Source organism: Micropterus dolomieu, linkage group LG09 (genome assembly GCF_021292245.1).
Source record: "Micropterus dolomieu isolate WLL.071019.BEF.003 ecotype Adirondacks linkage group LG09, ASM2129224v1, whole genome shotgun sequence".
NCBI lineage: Eukaryota > Metazoa > Chordata > Actinopteri > Centrarchiformes > Centrarchidae > Micropterus > Micropterus dolomieu.
The window spans coordinates 14,711,658-14,722,725 of NC_060158.1; the positions used below are offsets into that span (position 1 = coordinate 14,711,658).

General features: G+C 37.8%; 1 protein-coding gene across 1 annotated transcript in view; it reads left to right on the forward strand.

Moving 5' to 3' along the window:
* Positions 1–2,474: 2,474 nt before the first annotated feature.
* LOC123976191 (E3 ubiquitin-protein ligase RNF19A-like) overlaps positions 2,475–11,068 on the forward strand; it is a 26,694-nt gene continuing 18,100 nt past the window's right edge. Inside the window, exon 1 of the mRNA XM_046058121.1 lies at positions 2,475–2,617. The gene's annotated coding sequence lies outside the window, so the exon portion shown is untranslated. The remainder of the gene's footprint in view (positions 2,618–11,068) is intronic.

Genomic DNA, 11,068 nt, shown 5'->3' on the forward strand with positions numbered 1-11,068 from the left:
AACGTGCGCATGCGCCAACAGAGGTCCTCCAGGAGCTGTCAAACCATACGCAGCAAAGATATTCAGCGAATAAGAGAGATGTCAAACAACCAGGTAACTGTTTTGCAGCCATTCACGTTTTTTAATTTGGAAAAGGTTCTTGTGTATTAATTCTTTTGACAGTATTTTCTATGATTTCATTTCACAACTTTTAGGCGCAGTTAGGCGATTTAGAGTATTATTAAAGTCTGTTAGGGCTGCCCCTAATGACTGTTTTCATTATGGATTACTATGTTCTTTTATTTATTATTTGGTTATTAATAATTTGATGCATACAATGTTAGAAAATAATACAAAAACAACTTAAAAATGCTATTTTGCAAAGGCCGCGGTGACATATTCTCATGCTCAATGTGCTGGACAACGAACACTTCAGTAATCTGATTCTTATGAGATTGGTTACAGGTCAACAAAGAGGTCAAAAGCTGCATTGCTAATGTTACAGAGCTGCTGCACATTTTTCTTTTCACCTTAAACAGGTCTGTCTTAATCCCACAGCAAATGGTCTTTTATCTTTCCCCCATTTAATTCCCTTTTGAGCCAGGTTACTAAGTAACAGAAAAAACCTCAACAGATTGTCTGCTTGGTTAATTGGCAGACACATTTGAAAGTGTGATCAGCACACAACAACCTAGTTAATTAATAATCAACCAACAGTATTCAATAAATATAATATATGATGCTGAATTACGTGGAATTGATGTGGAAAACATACAAAGTATTACATTTTATAAGCAAATAGCCTACAAATACATTGTTGGCTATGTGGTGTTGTCAGTCTGAAAAAGAAGCCTCTTATACCTTCAGCCAAGTCCAGTTGGCCTTGATATAACCCTTCTTGGATAACCATGACCTGATTGAATAAATGACATGTTTGGAAAACAGTTTAATCTAAAAAGGTTTCTAGGGGGGAATTTTGAACATTGTGGTCTTTGTCATACTGTAAGCTGTGAGAACTGATCATCTGCAAAAGACAGAAAAACAGAGATGAACACAATATTCTCTTACAAACTACTGACAAATCAACAAGCCTCGAGGAAAGTCTGACATCCACCTTAAAACACATGAGAATTACAGTCTAAAGGATGTAGGGTTTTTTTTTTGTATATAGGCATAACGTTTGTTTTTGTGAGTAGCATAAAGGGAACTACAACTTAATCTCGTTATACAACCCGGTGTTGTAACAAGATAAATAAATATACTTTGTACCTTGAACCCAGTACCTTGTCATGTGTTTTTTTCTCAACGCAAATGCTAAGAAAATACCAGAGGAGGAGTTAGCGGAAGAGCAATGTGAGACTACAGAGAGCAATATGTTTTAATTCGGGGGAGGGGGCTTCTATTAATTAAGTTGGGAACACATCCCAATTTGGGGACAAAAGCTGTTCCCCACAAAGTAAACCATTTAATGATTGGAGTCCAGATTAAGTTAAGGTTAGCGGTTGAGTTAGGAATATAATGTTTGTAGATACAGTTGGGTGAATCTCTGAGGAATTAATGTAGCATGTGTGTACGTGGACTTTAATATATAATTTAATTAACTATAACTGTAGTGTTCCTACGTGATGGCAGGGACATGGCAACGTGACAAAACTACTCTCCGGCGAACCACAAGCAGGCAGTAATTCTGCTAGATCAACAACTGGCTGAACAACGTGTCAAGTCACCAGCTGCTACCAGGAAGAAATGTTCCGGCTGAGCAACGTGGCTTACAAATAAGACAACAGACAAATGATATCTTAATGTGTGCTTTAGTTTGACATTTTTAGTATGTTGCAGGGAATTCGTTGTTTTTGGTTAATTTCAATGCAAAAGAAAACATCCTTTGTGAGTTTGCTGCGCTGCAGGAAATCAAAAGAAATAGTAGGCTATTACTGGTAGAATTGCCCGATGTTGTTTGATGTTGATTTTGTGTTTTTCTTGTTTTGTAGAGTAGCTTATATTTCACACATAACTATTAGAAATATTTAAAAACCACAATTATGCAGTCTTCTTTTTAAGTACTGTACGAGTGCTTTTATATTACAGCTAAAGTTATTAATTATTTTGAAGATATTGTTATGCATATCATTGTTATTTACTTCATCAATGGTAAGAATTATTATTATAATAATGATTCATTGTTATGCACAAAGTCACCAAAGCAAATTCCTTGTATGTGTATTGGCAATAAAGTTGAATAATAATAATAATAATAATAATAATAATAATAATAATAGTAAAATAACAGTCTAAAAAAGGACCTGCATGTTTTTAGTTAGTCAATTTTGATGTCAATACTTTTTACTTTAATAAGATTTTAAATTAACGGAATATTTTTAGTGACATTACATCTGAAACCAGATGGAAATCTTTTATTATGAAAAGCGAGTATTTCAGACCGGAAGTACGCATGTTTTTGTAGCTATTTGTTCAGTGGCTTAACAACAGTCAGACTCGCTCGGGGAAATACCGTGGCTTCCCTGATAAGTTTTCTGCAACACGTTTTTCTTCATTTTTTTTTTTAAACTACGCCTGACTGAGACATGGAGACAGCTGTGTACACGTCTGTTGTGAAGTAAAAGGAGGACATCTAACGGTAAGTGTGAATAAGAATGATCTTTACAGAAAGAACAAGCTAACGTTGCGTTAATATCACACAGATCCACAGAGCCGAACTTCCTGCTGTTCTTGGCTGACGATAAGCTAGCAGTGTTTTAGCTTTGTTAGCTTGTAAATTCTTCTCGTTAAAAATCCAGCTCGACAGAAAGCCTCTGCTGGCACCAGATAAAGTTGTATGACCGTTAAGGTTACTTAGTTAGATAAACCATATTGTCGATTTAACCGTGTAGCGAGTGAGCAAACACCATATCTCAGCTAACTTAGCCAGCAACTCTTTGGGCGATTAAAGTTAGGAGATAGCTTCCTGCTAGCCAAATTTCTGTCAGCTAGTATGCTAACTCTGGTTAGCCAGGTGGAAAGTGTAAACAGAATATGGTCCTTCCTTTGCCGAGCGTCAGATGACACTTATGTTGCCTATTTCTTTTCCTTGTGAGTTATATTAATGTTGCCACTTCTTGTAAAATAAGCAATTTCTATTAAACGTGTGGTGATGTATTTTTTTTTTTTCTGGATGTGAAATATTATACGGTTTAGGACTCTAAAAGAGGTCTTCACAATTTAGTTTACATTAACACACTATATATCACTTGAACAGATCCAGATTTTACCTTTTCTATTACTGTACATAGGGCTGGGCAATAAAACAATAATGATAACGTTAGTTTCCCTCAATGACAATATAACAAATGCTCAATAAATTCATTTGAATCACGAGCGAATTCGCACTTAATGTATCTTGTTATGTTATAATGTTATTTTGTTGAGGAAAAGGGACTGAATATCTATTTAACTTATAGTTTACCATAATTAACCATCTGTTTTCTTCAAATTTCATTCTGGAGCAAAAATCAGCCATTAAACTTGAAAGAAATAGTGATTTTATAATTGTCCTGATAATTATGGATATCAAATGATATGAATGTTATATCGTGATAACATTTTTGACCATATCGCCCAGCCCTAACTGTACAGTAAAATCATGATTCATAACATCTAGATTAGAATTAATATATCAAAAAGTATTATGTTATATACACAGGTAATTGACTCTAATGCAGTCGGGCATTATATTATATTTGGTTCGCATTTTTACAGTAAGATCTTTGCATAAAGTTTAAATTTAGATGTCTGAGTGTGTAGTTCAATTCTGAGCCCCCAGTATTCAAACTTTATGCTACTTCATTTATATTTCAGAGGTAAATATTGTACTTTTTACACTACATTTATCTGGCAGCTGTAGCTACTGCTTACTTTGCAGATTAGGATTTAATTTAATTATATTTTTAAAACCTATTTATATATGATCCTTTAAAATACAATGCATTGATATACAGTAAATTAAGCCACATGGCAGTATATAAAATAAGTAAAATTAGCTCTACCTCAGTCAGCTACAATAAGTAAATGCTGCTTGCATGTTAATGCATCTGTAACAATAATCCAAATAGATGAAAATGTAGCAGTGACAGAGCACATTTTGGCATGTAATGATTACTTTCATACTTTTTTAGTTATTTAGTCTGGTGACTTGTCAATAAACATATGTATGCTTCAGTGAATGGAAATTCTCTCCTACAGTGTTTGGCTTTTGTCACTTTATAGCACAGTCACCAGTGTTTTACTGAATAGATAACCAGTCAATTGCAGAGTACAGTCCTCCCTTATTTACTGTGGGGACTTTTATAGCACGCATGCTAAATTAATCCAAGCCATAATCACTGGAGCTTTCTGTCAGTGAGTCAGTGCTTTGCTTTCTCCTAATGGCCTGTTACTGTTTAACTTCAGATTCAGTCTCAGACTTGCTGAATGTAAACTGAATGAAACTGCTTATGCTCTTAAATTTGTCTTAGCTTTATAAGCAAATACTGACATGTAGAGTTATTTTATAGCATATTCCTTTATTTCATATAATTTAAATCAGGTATTATGTCTTAATGTAATTTTTATAAGACATTTTGTTCCTGTGAGCAATCTTTGCCAATCAAAGCATTTTATTTATAAGTCCTATTTATGTAAAGCAGTGATCATCACCCCTCTATTATTGGTGTCACTGACAGCCAGACAGCAGCGTGTGACAGAGACCCAAGACCCGTGAGCTGTGGAAGTTAATTTCCCACCCTGCTGTGGATCGAAGCAAACATTAGCTCCTTTTTTGTTGCAATAATGCCTCCTATATTTTTCTTTTGCCTTGATGAAAGAGCTAGCAAACATTTGTGCACCAGGGACAGGTAGCAAACAAATTGACCTGCTGGTAATATTTGACTGCGAGGGATGGTTTTTCTAGTTTCAGTTGGTCTTTGTGTGTTTTGTTACGTGAGACCAAGGAGTATGATCACAGTTGGGTGCTATCTTTAAATTCCTGTTAATCAATTGTTAAATCTTGAGAATGTAGAACCACGTGGATGCAGATAAGATAAATGTTTCTCTCCCAATGGAGATGGTAATCTAAGATAGAAGGCTCTAAAAAAAGCTCCAGAGTGGTTTTTTTAGACCCAGTTTTAGTTCACTACTTATTCCAGGAGGTATCTCAGTTAGTTCCTCAATGTAACAGTGACTGTAATCTGAACATTTTATTTATATCGGTAAATATTAAAAGCTGGGTTTTAAAGGAAACTTGCTATGTTTTCTACAGCAGGTGTTTTCACCTGTCTGAGACTGTAAGAATTCCCTCAGTCAAAACTTGGATAAAGGCGCCCCTCACCCCCCTTAGTTTACTTGCTCAGTTTCGCTCAATTCCTGGATACCTATAGGATCATGATTATATTATTTGACACTCAACAATTGAGCCAAGATGGCCTAATTTGCAATTTGACGTAACTTCAGACTACACCAAATACATAAAAATGGTCTGCCCTATGGGATGAATTAATTTCTGGCTCCTGGAAAGTGGGAACTTCCAAGACAGGAAACTTCCCCAAAACTATTGCATCTCTGAATGATCTCTTTGACCAAATCACACACATTTTGGCTTTTCTATGTGATCTCCTTTTGATAACTAATGTAATAATTAATATTTTTTGCCTTCCATTCGCTGAGCCTCTGTTCTACACTATATGGGCTTATAAATAAGGTAATTTTCATTGAAATCACTCATTTGTTACACATTTCTTCAAATGTTCAAGCTAAATACATTTAAACGAGTCATATTAGTGCGTCTGTGGCTTTGAATAAACAGTGAGCTCCCTAAATTGTCAATAGCTGTTGGCCGTCCTTTTATTGTAGCAGAGTGGAACAGAGTTTTCTCCCCCATTATGCCATCCATCCCGCTGCCCCTCCCTGCTGTTAGCAGTGAAAAGACTTAAGCAGGAAAGGCAGTCAGGAGACATGGAATAGCCAACTGTAGATATGGAATGGATTCACCTAATGCCACTCAGTCTGTCCCTAGGTGAAACTGAATTAAATTCAACATTTGGTTTAGCCACAGATGGTGGTGAGTTAGGGCTGTTGCGATAACCGCAAACTTGAAATACCGCTCTATTGGTCAAGCCTCCCGCAGAGGATGGCAAGCACTGCAGCAACTGCAATGATCATACTTTACACTCCAGGACGCGTTAAATTAATAAATAAGTGCTTTAAAAGTTCCACAACCATAACGAGCTCTGTAACAGTTCAAGGACGGATCGCCATGGGACAATCCCTGCTACCTGAGTGTGCTAATCCATTCTTTGACCCAGATTTTTTTGTCTTCATAATTGGTATCTTTATAATAACAAATAACAGCTGTTTTTTGTGTAGGTTCACGTCATTGCCCGTTTCACATTTCATGTGTGTTTTCTTGACATTACATCATCGCAACAGACCTAGTAGTGAAGGACGACCAAAAAATCTATAACCATCTACATTCTAGATAAGTGCCTCACCATTAAAAAGGTAGGTAAGGTCTTTTTGACCTCTCATAGCGTAGTAGGTTTTTTTTTTTTGTTTGTTTTGTTTTTTTGCGGAGGTCCCCGTTGTTTGTCTCAAGCACATGCACGAGGACGCACATGCACACAGGTGACACAATACATGTCCCTGCCAATGGCTTCACACTATTCCATTGATCTCCACAGGGCACTTTTCAAAGCCTCTTGGTGGTAAGGACCCATGGCTGCACATGTGGCTCCACTTGTACCTCAAGCCGTTGTGGCATGTCGAAATTGTAGTTCATGTGATGTCTGAAGATTCAGAAATACTTTGCGATACACAGCCGTTGTAAAAGTAACTTTCCTGAATGAATAAATGGATAGACAGGTCCTTTCTATCCATTTATTCATTAGTGTTTGCTATTGCGGTCCTGAAAGTAGGAAGTGCATGCAGAAGTAGGAGAAAAGTCTTTGCTAATATATCAAGCTGTTCATTGCAATGAATGGACAGCACCATTAAGACCCATAGAATACGTCCATGATGCGGCTCTTCTCCTTTATGGTCCTTGTCAGAACCCCACTGGGTGGCATAGATGTCCCTCTGTGTTGTAGGCAAATGGCATCTCCCCTTCTGTAGCTGGGGCAAACATCTTTGTTTTGCTGTCTCCATGGTGCTGAATGGAGAAATAGCAAAATAATACAACTGCTTTTTGATTTAATGAATGGATTTTTATACTGTAGAAAATTTCCCTACTTAATCTTTGCCTCCCTGGCTGCATTTGTTTTTTTTTTTTGTTTTTTTTTAAGTTTCACATTCAAATGAAGCTGTTTCCCCATCACAGTGTACCCTAACAGTGGGAAAGTACCTTGCTCTGTTGGCTGTAAATGAGACTGTTTAGTAAATAGTGCTGAAAGCAGCCTCAGAAGCATTCACTCCAGTGCCTATGTCCGCACTCTCAGTTGAACTTCAGACATTATTATCATACTTTGGCTGTCAACTAATAGGCTAAATAGAGATTCATTAAGCTACAGGGTTATTTCTTTGTCCAGCTGACAGAAAGTTGGCGTACACCTGATGAATGGTGGGCAATTATTCCAGTGAGAATTTGCTTCAGAGGGATGATGTGACAGCAGTGACAGATTCAAAAAAGCAGAAATAGATCCTTTCAGTGTGGTAGGTGAAAACATAGCTTCTTTTTTTTTTTTTTGTAGAGTTTGCCACCAGCCTGTGGGCTGTTCCTCTGTTTCAGGCCATAATAACTGAATGCATTGTCATTGTCAGGAAGTCTGTCCTCCGACTGGAATGTCACCGGAAATTAGCGTACGTGATGAACACTTTGCAGAAGTGAAGAACACTTAGAGCCACTTGTTTCGAGTGTCGGAAGCTAATCATTGTATGTGGGATTTCTTTGAAGGTAGGGATAGGTTACCAAACTCGCAAAATCCAAGGAAGCTTTCTTCCTGTAGTACTTAATTTGCACTTCAGCACTGAGACACAGCAGGGATAGTTTATTTTGCGCTCCTGATTATCCAAAACCCACCAGGACTCAGTACCTCTAGAAAATGAGGTATCGTATGAAACCGGCTCAACTACAGCTTCGTTAGAAATAGGACAAGTAGATTAGAAAAGAGCCAAAGTCCAATTCAACACACAGGAAAGTACAGAACAATTCTTTAACAGCAATATTTAAGGGATCCTTATCAACAATGTATATGTTTATGTAAAGTACTTCATATCGGGCACTATCATTATCAGATTTTAGTAACTCAGATATTGATGTTGGTTTTTAAAAATGTCTGTAATCCATAGAAATAAAGCTCATATTAACCAACTTGATGCTTCCCTTTTTTAAATGCTACACAGCGAACCGAGGTTATGCAAGTAACCTAAAGATTCAGCCTGGTAGACTTTACAGCATCACATCTAGTATCGTGTTGAATATAAAAGGTTTTACACTATTTAACCCACTAATCATTACATTTATTCATTTATCTGACGCTTTTATCCAAAGTGACTTACAATTGCTATACATGTCAGAGGTCGCACGCCTCTGGAGCAATTAGGGGTTAAGTGTCTTGCTCAGGGACACAATGGTGGATGGGTCACAATGGGGGGGATTGAACCCGGGTCTCTCACACTGTTTGTCCCTGTATCTGAGACTGTAAGTCCACTTTGATAGACTCTGGGAGATGAGACATCTCACTGGTGTGTGTTGATCTATGAAACCACGTAATTGTTCAAGGAGGATGATACATTTTCAAATCAGCACAAGTTTATATATTTTTTATTGAATAGTTACTGAAAATGAATGGCATCTTTAGTGGGGACATCTTTATTTTGGAAACAGAGGAAAGCTCTGTGGAATGATGTTAATATTCAGGAAAGCATGTTTCTTTAGGAGAGGGCCATGTTCTGTTTATAGTTTATAAAAAAAAAAGTCCCAAAAAATAACAACATATTTATAAAAACAGGGTTTGACCTGCCAGTTTACAGTCGCAGACCTGTAACATAAAAAGTTCCTTTGCAATTTGGTTATGCACCTAATTGTCTGTCTGCAAAATTACTGGCAATGGAAACCTGGATTTTATGTTGTTTATTGCAGCGCAGGAGCCAACATGTTAGTGCCTCGTTGTCTGAAGGGCCATACTTGTTAAAACCACTGCAGCCCCTAGTGACATATTTTCTTACTATGTCTTTCTCGTCCGTCTTGATCTGAATGTAAAATTGTAGTGCGACTCCGAAAAATGTCAAGAACCTTTCATTGACCTGCCTCTCCTGTGGAAAAGCCACAACTTGATAACATATTACAATGTCAGTCATGATGTAGCATCAGCTGACGCAGACTCGGTGATGTCTCAGTTGACGGAAACCATTTATTCTGCAGCAGTAGGCTTCCTGCCCCCGGGGTTGTCTCTGGAACTGGGACACCATCCCAGCGTGTGAACCACGGTTGCATGTGATTGCCTTAAGCCACAGAACTTGAATGCGTGCGTGCGTGCGCAAACACACACACACACACACACACACATTCACACACACAAACCGCAGTCACATGGAAATTCCCACTCACTCTCGGTGCAGTGCAGAGGCAAGCTTTCCCAGTTTAATTATGCCTTGGGAGTGTAATTTCACATTGACTTGCGGGCCACTTGAAATTGCTCCTCTGTCTTATTAAAGTTTCCACTTGCTCACATAACTTGGCTGGTTGGCCCAATACATCACCAAGCTTTGTTATGATGTGGAATTACAGTGTTCGCTTTTGCCTGAAATAGATAAGCCTCGCAGTGGACGTTATCTTCCTGGTCACTTGCTAATTCATTAAGAAAGCATTTTCTGTTGTTGGTGCATGACGCAGTTTGCTGCTGGGATATTCAAGGATGGCTCTGGAAATGTCCTGCTAAAAGAAGTTTTTAATAGTTACTATTAAAAGATCATTCTACTTGATTGACGTGAGTATTTTACATTTGCAAATAGCTTGTTTTATTCTAGACTGGTTTACAGGCTACAGTTATTGTACCTCCGAATTCAGCACAGTCTGTATTTGAGTCCGTGGCATCATTGTATCCAGCACACTGTGTTCTCTCACATAATCTCAGATCGCGTTCCCCGCTGTTGTTTTGCATTGCTTAAATGTCAGATGTCATATGCAGGCTTTGGTTTTTAAATACAACTCTTAAACTTTTAGAACCACCAATTAAAACACATAATTCTTTACAACTTGGCTGCTTTGCTAATGGCTGGATGAGGTGCAATTATGGTTTAGACTTTTAAGATTAAATTGATTTATACGTTGTAGTCAGTTAAATATGGCTGCTAAACATATACAGGTGCTGGTCATATAATTAGAATATCATCAAAAAGTTGATTTATTTCAGTAATTCCATTCAAAAAGTGAAACTTGTATAATGTATACATTCATTCCACACAGACTAATATATTTCAAGTGTTCATTCCTTTTAATTTTTATGATTATAACTGACAACTAATGAAAACCCCTAAATCAGTATCTCGGAAAATTAGAATGTTACTTAAGACCAATACAAAAAAAGGATTTTTAGAAATGTTGGCCAACTGAAAAGTATGAACATGAAAAGTATGAGCATGTACAGCACTCAATATTTAGTTGGGGCTCCTTTTGCCTGAATTACTGCAGCAATGCGGCGTGGCATGGAGTAGATCAGTCTGTGGCACTGCTCAGGTGTTATGAGAGCCCAGGTTGCTCTGATAGTGGCCTTCAGCTCTTCTGCATTGTTGGGTCTGGCGTATCGCATCTTCCTCTTCACAATACCCCATAGATTTCCTATAGGGTTAAGGTCAGGCGAGTTTGCTGGCCAATTAAGAACAGGGATACCATGGTCCTTAAACCAGGTACTGGTAGCTTTGGCACAGTGTGCAGGTGCCAAGTCCTGTTGGAAAATGAAATCTGCATCTCCATAAAGTTGGTCAGCAGCAGGAAGCATGAAGTGCTCTAAAACTTCCTGGTAGACGGCTGCGTTGACCTTGGACCTCAGAAAACACAGTGGACCAACACCAGCAGATGACATGGCACCCCAAACCATCACTGACTGTGGAAACTTTACACTGG